The sequence below is a fragment of the Atractosteus spatula genome, chromosome 13 (assembly GCF_055471065.1).
Source record: "Atractosteus spatula isolate fAtrSpa1 chromosome 13, fAtrSpa1.hap1, whole genome shotgun sequence".
NCBI lineage: Eukaryota > Metazoa > Chordata > Actinopteri > Semionotiformes > Lepisosteidae > Atractosteus > Atractosteus spatula.
This window is the reverse complement of record NC_142718.1, coordinates 21697216-21706588: the sequence shown is the minus strand read 5'-3', so window position 1 is coordinate 21706588 and position 9373 is coordinate 21697216. Positions and strand designations below refer to the sequence as shown.

Genomic DNA, 9373 nt, shown 5'->3' with positions numbered 1-9373 from the left:
CAGGATAACATCTTTGATCTTTGCCAAAAGATATCAAAGGGTCATTTTAAAGACCCTTTTAACAGTCAAACTTTTTTTTGGAAGTTAGAAGGAAACTGGAGCACCTAATGAAAACCCACAACAATAAGAGGAGAACTCCCAAAATGTCCCCCAGTCTGAAATCAAACCTGTGACCCAAGATTTGAGACAGCATTATTGCCCACCACACCACTGATGCAGAAAATACATATTCTACACACACTTATAGTGCATTTATGTGGTACATTTAATGATTCCCACATACTACTGTACATATCATGACTAACTAAAACTGAGGATTGCTTTCTCACTTGAATTTACCCAGTAGATAAAAAACACATGATAAAATGAACATGACATTCAGCTCTTAACCTCATCTAGGCTGCTGTTGTACAATATGATTCAAACATTCATGCTCAACTCATTGATTGCTGTTCTTTGAGGACTGAATATCCACATGGGTACAGACAGGACTGTATGACATTTACAGTATATAATCACAAAACATTCTTTATCTGTAAATTGTGTCATTTTCAATTGATTCCACTGACAGAACGTCCACCAGTATGAAAAAATATGCTTCATGATCCCAAAAACAGGATCACAAAGGCTAGCTTTTAAATGCTAGAAATTAACGCTGAACAGATTCTTACCAACAGACTCAAGTGCCATTCAGAATGAACTGCTCATTTCAGTGTTATTTGGATAATTTGAAAGCCTACATTTGAAATGCTGGTGATAGCTTCTTTGTTGTTGCCTGCTTGATTTAGACTACAGTCTAAAATGAAGAGCAATAAACTTGTAATGTCACATTATAGGGTGCTTTTATTGAGTACCCATATTAACAGAAAAAATGTCAAGCTCCAACTTTGTAATAATGCAGTACTATAATATTTGATTTCCTGTGGGAATGTCTTAATTACAACATCTCTTCTAATAACAGAAGTTTTTTTTTTTCCCCCAACATAGTGTGCTGTTATGAAAACATAAAGCACACCTTTCTTGTTAGGCTTTTCCTTGGATACAGGAAGCATAATAACACATGCAGAGAGAGAACAAAAAACAGATGGTTGTGTTTCAACTTGAAGTAGAAAAAAGTAAGACCTAAATATGGAGCATCTAACCTGACAGATTGCTGTGGGATATGAGAAGTCTCCCAATTTCCAAAAGTACTGTTTTATGTCTCTGAATTGCAGAGGTATGCCTCTCAGCCGTTGAAAACACTAGTGGTTTCATGGTCTCAAAAAACATTAAACCATGCTCAGAATAAATGAGAAATGTCAGATCAATAAAAACCGTCTTTCTTTTGAAAGACAATCTTGCCAATATTGATTCTTTTTTTCCCTTTCCAATTCCTTTTTTTGCTTTACAACTTAATAGGCCACTTCAGTTGCCAAATTAAATAATTTAATCTGTATGGTGCCATGCACATTAAAACAGTCTTTATAAACCTTAGGCTACACTGGTAAACTTGGTTCCATAAAAGATTAGCAGACACAGACAAATATTGTCATCCACAAGGTGGGAGTATGAAATTTTTATACTAGATCAGTAAAGAGTATTTTTCCATTTCCTATCCTGAGGAAATATACGGTTGGCCAGTACAAATCCATGCAAGGGCTGCCAAGCAACCTTAGATGATTGGTGGCTTCTCTTTTTTTAAGGGAATCAGGATAACAGCAGTAACTAATGTGCCATTTCAATTCAAAGAGTTCACCAACCAATGAACACAGAATATCAGTGCAAAAATACTACGACCAGGACCTGAATGCCTTTGCATCTGGAACAGAATGTTGCACTGTCTCTAAAACACACTGAGAAATGTCTTATATGCAGAAGCTAAAACATCAAGCGTGTGGTGTAGTCCAACAAGACACAGAAACTAAAGTCATACAGTGAGGTGCCAAAAATATGTACAGCACTCTACTGGGTCATGGGTGCTGAAAGTATTGCTTCAGCTGCGGCTGAGCTGTCATGCCGTTTGTAATTAAACTTAATTTATAATTCCTTTTCAAACATGGTAGATCCACTCAGACGCTTCTATAGCAAATGGGGTGCAGGACCACTGAAGGGAGGCTAAAAAAAGGGCTACCAAAGGAATGCGCACAACCATTCATGTTTTCTGTTGTGTACTAAGGCATGGAGGTCCAGTTGACCTTGACTGAGAACCAGAGTAGGCAAGGAGTGGACGGAGACAAGCCAAAGAGATTGACATCTGCCTTCTCAAAATGAGAACCGAGAAAGTGAGGTTCAGCACTTAATGATGGAGATACCCCTCCAAGATAGGAGAATCTCCAAAAGATGTATTCCTCTGAAAGACACAAGACATGGCTATGACTATGATTAAGAGATGTGTCACCAATTAGTGAAGGTTTTGAGATCTCAAGAACCTTTTTTAAGAAACAGTCTTTAAAAATCTTAGGATACACAGGTAACCTTGGTTCCATAAAAGCCACAGACCAATGGGACATGCAGCAGCAATGGGGACATTTGTTCAGAGCACTAGGAGGAAGTGCTGGAAAGTAAGTAAAGCAATTCTAAGTTCCAAAGCATTAATATGGATAGTCAATGGCCTCTCTGGAGCCCAGGAACACTTCTCTCATTCCATTCAATGGGATGAACACTGTGCAGCTTTATTGAAAGTTACCCTGTCCCCTGACACCACTGTGGACATCAGTTACACTGGACCTGCCATTAGAAAATGCTATAGGGAAGTTGGAGCATGTGCGGACACAGGTGGAACATATAGTACAAACTCCAAGCAGACAGCAGCCCAGCCATTGAAGGACTCCACTCCAGGGAGGCAGCAATGCTCCAGGACTCCACTGCTGGGAGGCAGCAATGCAAACCACCAAGAAACTGTGCCTCCCTATTGGCCTCCAACCTTTGTAAATAGCCACACTGGGTGTTAATTGATTAAGGGTTGAGAAATACACATTTTCACATGTGTATAATTAGGTATAATGTGATTGTGTGCGTATAACGGAGACACACTGTGCTGGTTTGCTTTTAAGTGTACCTGAGAAATCATACAATAAAGCCTCTGTAACAGATTGTCCACTTGATTGGTAGCATGGTAGGAAAATCTGCACATAAACTATCCCTAATATAGAGGAGCATAGACAGTAAACAGACAACAGCCAATGTAATGTAGCCTTCCCACCGTAATGTAAATCCCAAAGAAGGCTTACTTACAACCCTGTTTTAACTTGATAGTAACAGAGAAAATCCACACACACTTGAAACCTTTGACCAGACTGCCAAATATGGTTTTCTTTTTACTAGTGGCTGTTACTAAAATTGTAAAATGATAGATATTTTTAACCTGGACTGGACTTCTTTCTTTCTAAATCTGTTCAAAATCTCACCATGAGATCTGCTTGTCTCCTTCTCCAGACAAATCATGAGGGTCTAGCCAGATAGACCAGATTGTGCGAATGCAGCATTTGGAATGTCTCCTCACCGCTTTCTGTCTCCAAAACCCAACTTCCCCCTTACAGTCTCCTTGACTTCTCTTCGTAGCCACTGTACGTTTTTGAGTGTTTTAGATGCTTGGGACTGGCCTGTCTGAGGTTCAAGTCTTTCACACTGTGCTATTTATAAAAGACAAAAAAAATACTACTCATTCTTGCAGTGGGCACATTATAATGAGCAATACTGGTTTCAGTTCAATTTCTTAAAATACCCATAAAAAAGTCAATCTCTGTTACTCAATCAGTTGCTGGAAGTGTGAAACGCTGCTCATTTCCCATGCTCTAGCTGGAAACCTGCCTGGCAGGTTAAAGCTCTTGAGATTTGTTTTAGTCATGATGTATTTATGCACTATAAAAGCTGTTTAAGCCACATGTTTTTGAAGAAGTGGAACGGCAGATTGTTCAAGTGTTTTCACCTACAGTACCTTATACTATAACTGTAAATATAGTGCATTCAGATTAACGTATTATTTCACTAACCTTTGGGGAAAAACACTTAGGCATTGTGTTTCTTAGCTGATCCATAATTCTGTAATACATCTGTATTCTGTATATATTTTGGCAAAACAAACCACCCTTTACAGCTTACGGGAGCAAATACTGTACATGCATACAGTATATTCTGAAACACACACACTCTAATTTTGTGTACGTAATTCCCCAAATTGTGATGTTCAATTTTACTGATGTAGGACTGTGCTTCCTTTGTTGTTCAATTATGTTCCTGTTACCAGATTTCGAAGTACAGACGCTGTATGGAGCTCTGCACATCACTTCTACTTAAATATATATACAGGGACTATAAAGAAGAATTGATTAATCTGAATATGACCCATCTTCTGTTTTGTATTTCTTGCATGTGGATGAGATTTCAACTTTTTTTTTTTTACACAAGGTTCACATTTTTTAAAACTAACAGCAAGGGCTTTATGCCCAGCTCCAGAAAACAAATTGCTCTCAATTGACCATGTTGAAGTTGAAAAAAGCTACTGCATAGAGCAAATGATTCTTTGAGAACAAACACTGTTTGCAAACTGTCGCAATATAATTAGGTCAATTTCCTTAATTGTGACCTACCTATCAAAGCTTCATTATTTGTCATGAACTGAAGAATACCTTTATGAAAATTATGTACTGTATTTGGATATCCCTGTTTTGTGCCCGTTGTTTGCTGGTACAGATCCTGGCTGCCCTGCGACCCTGAATTGGAAGAAGCAGATAGGAAATGGACAGATGGATTTGAATACAGCGATATTAAGTGACATTGGTTAAGTGGGGTATGATTACAATAGCTCAACATAAGTGAGGATCTGCAATTGAAGTGATTACTTCAGGACTACGAATGAAACAAAGAGCAGGTCACACAAATTAAAGGGGCAAGCAATTAAAAATTTAGACAGTGGGCATTTCTTTAAACAAAGGGTGTCTGTGGGGGAAAAAAAAATGTGTTGAAGGTGAGGCCATGGAATTATTCATGGAGAGGCTAGATGAAATCCTGGGATCAACTACTGTAGCTTCTAGAGCTCTAAAGGCAAGACAGGCTGAATGGGCTTCTCTCATTTGTAACCTCTGTGTTCCTAAGAAATTTGAAAACAACACCATTATTGATTGCGAGGTACAGAAGTTGATCCTCAGACAGCCACTCCTTCTGCTGAACAGGTACAGGCTCATTTTCTGGGGCCACCATGTGTCAGATCAATGGTTACTCTCTCTCTCTCCAGTGCTTACTTCATTTTCTTATGACCGTTTATTAATTCATTTATTAATTACTGGTACAGGCTTCTGTGCTAAGCCTAAAGGTATGCTGAGAAATAAAGCAAGACCAGAAACTTCCACCTATCGAACGCTGTGCCCCCTTACCACTTGTTTAGGAACTTTCAATTACAACTCATGCTGTTAATAAAATGCAGTTCTAACAAATCATTTAAAAATATCTGTAAAATATCATAGTAACAAAAGCGTGGTTGTTAGGGTCATGTAGCTCTTCTGTATCATAAACGTGCTATTTTAACAGAGCTGAAGTCGTGTTCCCCACAAGGTTCAGTTTTAATGTGCAGAACGAATGGAGTACATGGCACTGGGAAGTGAATGCTTGTTCCCAGTGATGCAAAGGTCATAGCCCCTTAAGAAGATTGGAATTGTGCTTCTATCTTCTTACATCAATAAGCTACCCCATTTGCTGTTTCTCTGCAGGAGTTATTCTAATTGGCCCCAGAGTCACCACCCTGTAGTCCGATCTTGTCAGATATCTGATGCTGCAGAAGGCTGGACCTGGTCGGTTCTCAGATGGTAGGCCTCTAAGGCAGAAATGGTCTCGGAGAGCCGCAGTCCAGCAGCTTTTGTAGTTCACCATTAAATCTCCACTTTCTAAAGATATGGAACAATTCCATTGTGAGCAATTAAAGAGGTGATTGGTTAAGTAATTTATAGACTAAATTCAGAACACTAAAATCCAAGTACACAAGTACATCTCATCCACCCTCAAAGACTATAAGTCTCTTAATTGAACAGCTTACTCCCTTGATTCATCAGTAGCTTACAGATGACCTATAAAATTAAGAGGACTGGGGCTTTAGGAACCAAGGCGGGAGACCCCTACTGTAAGGAAATCCTGGTTTCTGCTGTAAGTGGTGCAGTTGGGAGGGAACCAGTAGGGGGCACTCTTTCCACTGGGCCAGAATTTCTAAACAAGTTCTTCAGTATGGCTATAAAAGGCACTGAGCGCTAACATAAGAAATGTAAAGCCAAGGCAGTGACAATGTTCATAGAGGTAGAGATGATATTCCTAGTGGTGTGGCTAAATTTCCATTCTGGGAAAGCATACACTTTCACTTCTCTAGCAGATTTGTTGCATTATCTCTATTTTTGCCAGGTACGTTATTTGAAGACAAAATTCAAAGAACTTTATTATTTACAACAATAACAGAGTGACCTACCTTGCTCAAGGGCGCAACAGCAGCATCCCTTCTGGGATCTGAAATCATAACAATAGGACTGCTAGTGCAAAACGGCTCCTGTGTGTCACCCTCCTAACCAAGCAAAGGGTTGTAGGAGTGTGGTACATGCCACTTAGACCTGTTGTTTGGAGTATATGCCGGCATCTTTCAAGATGTAGTTGGATGAAAACCTTTGATCAATTAAGATAAGATCACTTTATTAGCCATATACAATTTCTTGGATTAGAAATTTGTCTTTTCCCATATCCCAGCTTGCTCTCCATGAGACACACAGGCAGGGAGAGAGAAGCTTGGGGTCAGAGCGCAGGGTCAGCCATTTATAAAGCACCCCTGGAGCAGCTGGGGTTAAGGGGCTTGCTCAGGGGCCCAACGGAGTAGGATTCCTCCGCCGGCCGCGGAATTTGAATTAGCTACAAGCTTCCAAAAACATTTTAGATGTGCTGAATGGCCGCCTGGCGTTGTAACCACCGGTTGTTATCTCTCATAAGGCATCGTAGAGAAAACCCTGTTGTAATTACGACTTTGTTATTGTGCACATAACATACCGTAGTCTGGTGTAGAATCCAGTATAAACGCATTGTCTCTCCTTGGTAAAAAAAAATTCGCCCTTTACGAGCCTCCTAATTACACTTATATTTCTAAATATGTGGCTTTCTTAATTAGCCAGTTAATTTAATTAGTGGTGACAGGGTCAAAGCTTTGATTTATTGATTTTTAAAAAATTATTCCACTTTGCATCTTCAAAATAAACATTTTCCCCCTTATGTCATGTAACGAACCTGAAACGTGCTCGTCATTTTTGGTGGCATCTTCCTTTTTATCATCACTGTAAAAAAAAACAACTTTAGATTAGGAAGCATATGAAAGAATAGCAAAGTTTAAAAAAAACATGCACATCAGGTGTGGGTTGATTATCCTTTTTGAATTTGGAAAATTTTCAGGAACCAATACATCTGTTCAACCTGCTGGAAGACGAAATGTTGGAAGTTTGATATTGAGCGCGATTATGATAGGTTAATTTAGACATGAACTATGTGTGATACATGAGAGGAAAATGCCAAATTGAATTAAAGATTGAAATTACAATAATAGCTCATCACAGTTATTATAACCAAGCAGCGTATCTATTGCATGGTATATGTAAATAAATTGTCATATGAAAACTTCAAAATGTAAAGCAGATTGCTTGGTGTAAAAAGTACATATTGTTTATTTTACGTTTCCTTACTCTTTGTGCAAAACCTACTCCACCTCGCTTTGATGTACTTCCCTATATTTAACAAAATGAAACATATGCCGCTTGACAAAACCGACCAATCATTTAATACCATTCACCTGTCAATGCTTATTTGACCAATGAATTTTTCACTCAGTATCCTCCCAGCATTTGCGTCTACCCAATGAGTACAGTGGATTATCAGGGAAACACTGTTAGCGTCTTAATGCGCGCTCACGATTTCCTTCGGTCTGTGCAGAGCTGGTCATGACTGGAGGAGGTGGGGCCCACAACTCTCCTTCAGCCAATCACCGTAGGGTTTCTCCCACTGTGCTCGCTCCCGAGGGGCGACCCCGTGAGAGTATCCGAGGGTCTTCACTCGGAGCTGTTGACTGCATGCGGTTCGTGCGGCAGCTCGTTTACGACTCCATGCGCAGTCAGTAATAACATCGGCAGCGGTGATAGTAGTATTGTAGGCAGGCGGCGTTCTGTGCGTTTAAATTTAATGGCGGACGAACGGTACTAAAAAAAACAAATCAACACCATCTCCATTCAGACATCATCAGAGACGGTAAGTATGGACGTCCAGGTTTAGATTTGCATGTACAGACTTGTTTTTTGTCAATGAAATTCAACAATGTAATAATTCAAGACCCTTTGTGAATGCACTGTCTTAAATCTATTTAAATTTCCAACGTGGTTATTTTTTTATATACATTTCACTAATATGTCTGATTAAGATCCACCTGGTTTCGCTATTTTACCTGCCATTTTCAAAGCCCTTGCTGGGTATTGTTTCATGTTGTATATTATAAACAGAGCACTATTATGCAAAGATCAAAATAACATATTGTGGCCATTCCGGAGAGGGTGACTGACAGCAGAAACGGAATATTATCATCTACCGTAGCAACAGATCAATGGGTTGTTCTTATTGGGATCCGTACTATTTTAATAGCTTTTTATTTCAAGTTTTGAAATGCTATTTTATTCTACTAAAGCCGAGAAACAGAATACTAATAAACATGATGTTGTGCTTGAATTGTGTTCAGTGATAGTGTGCAGTGCAGATAAAAATCGTGATGCCTTTGCAGTTTAGTTTGAACTCTTATCTTCTTTGGTCGAAGCGGCTCCAGGGGTGAATTCGATTGCACGTTTATCCTGTTTCTATTGGACGCATGCATTTTCATGTCTAGCCTAAACCTTAAAAACCCCACACTTCTCAGTGACTTGGGTTGTGTAGCTGAGAACATTGTGACGTTAACTGCTGTAGAAATTCTTTTACAAGATTAATGTGATGATAATTCGTGAAAAGTAGGCGGTTGCACGCTTGTGATTTAACCTATAATTGATTTATCATTTTTTCATTACGTTTAATGTTGGGCTGAAATTGCAGGGACAAGCTTATGACAGAGTGTGTGCTTAGCATTAAAGCATTTCTAGTAAACAATACAGACCTCGGTCTGCAGCTGATAATGCCACAATAGTAAATACAGTTCCCTGGGCATGTTCGAAGTCAATATTTAGTTCATGTGTATGTGTTATAAAATCACAGCGGGGGATATTTAACAGATATTTAAATACAGCTCCCTTTGCAGTCATTCTGCACTTCATTCAGCTCCTGAATGCTGTTTAGAACAGCAGGGAAAAAAAAGCTTGTTGACAGATTTGGCTTTTGTGAATTAAACAAAACAGAAATCGAATCCACT

General features: G+C 39.2%; 1 protein-coding gene across 7 annotated transcripts in view; it reads left to right on the top strand.

The window, feature by feature from the left end:
• Positions 1-7994: 7994 nt before the first annotated feature.
• Positions 7995-9373, top strand: part of LOC148821874 (double-stranded RNA-specific editase 1-like) — a 169001-nt gene continuing 167622 nt past the window's right edge. For 2 of the 7 annotated variants that reach the window (XM_088929959.1, XM_088929955.1), the window contains exon 1: positions 7995-8235. The gene's annotated coding sequence lies outside the window, so the exon portion shown is untranslated. The remainder of the gene's footprint in view (positions 8236-9373) is intronic. The other 5 variants (XM_088929961.1, XM_088929957.1, XM_088929962.1 and 2 more) reach the window with 3 other exon arrangements.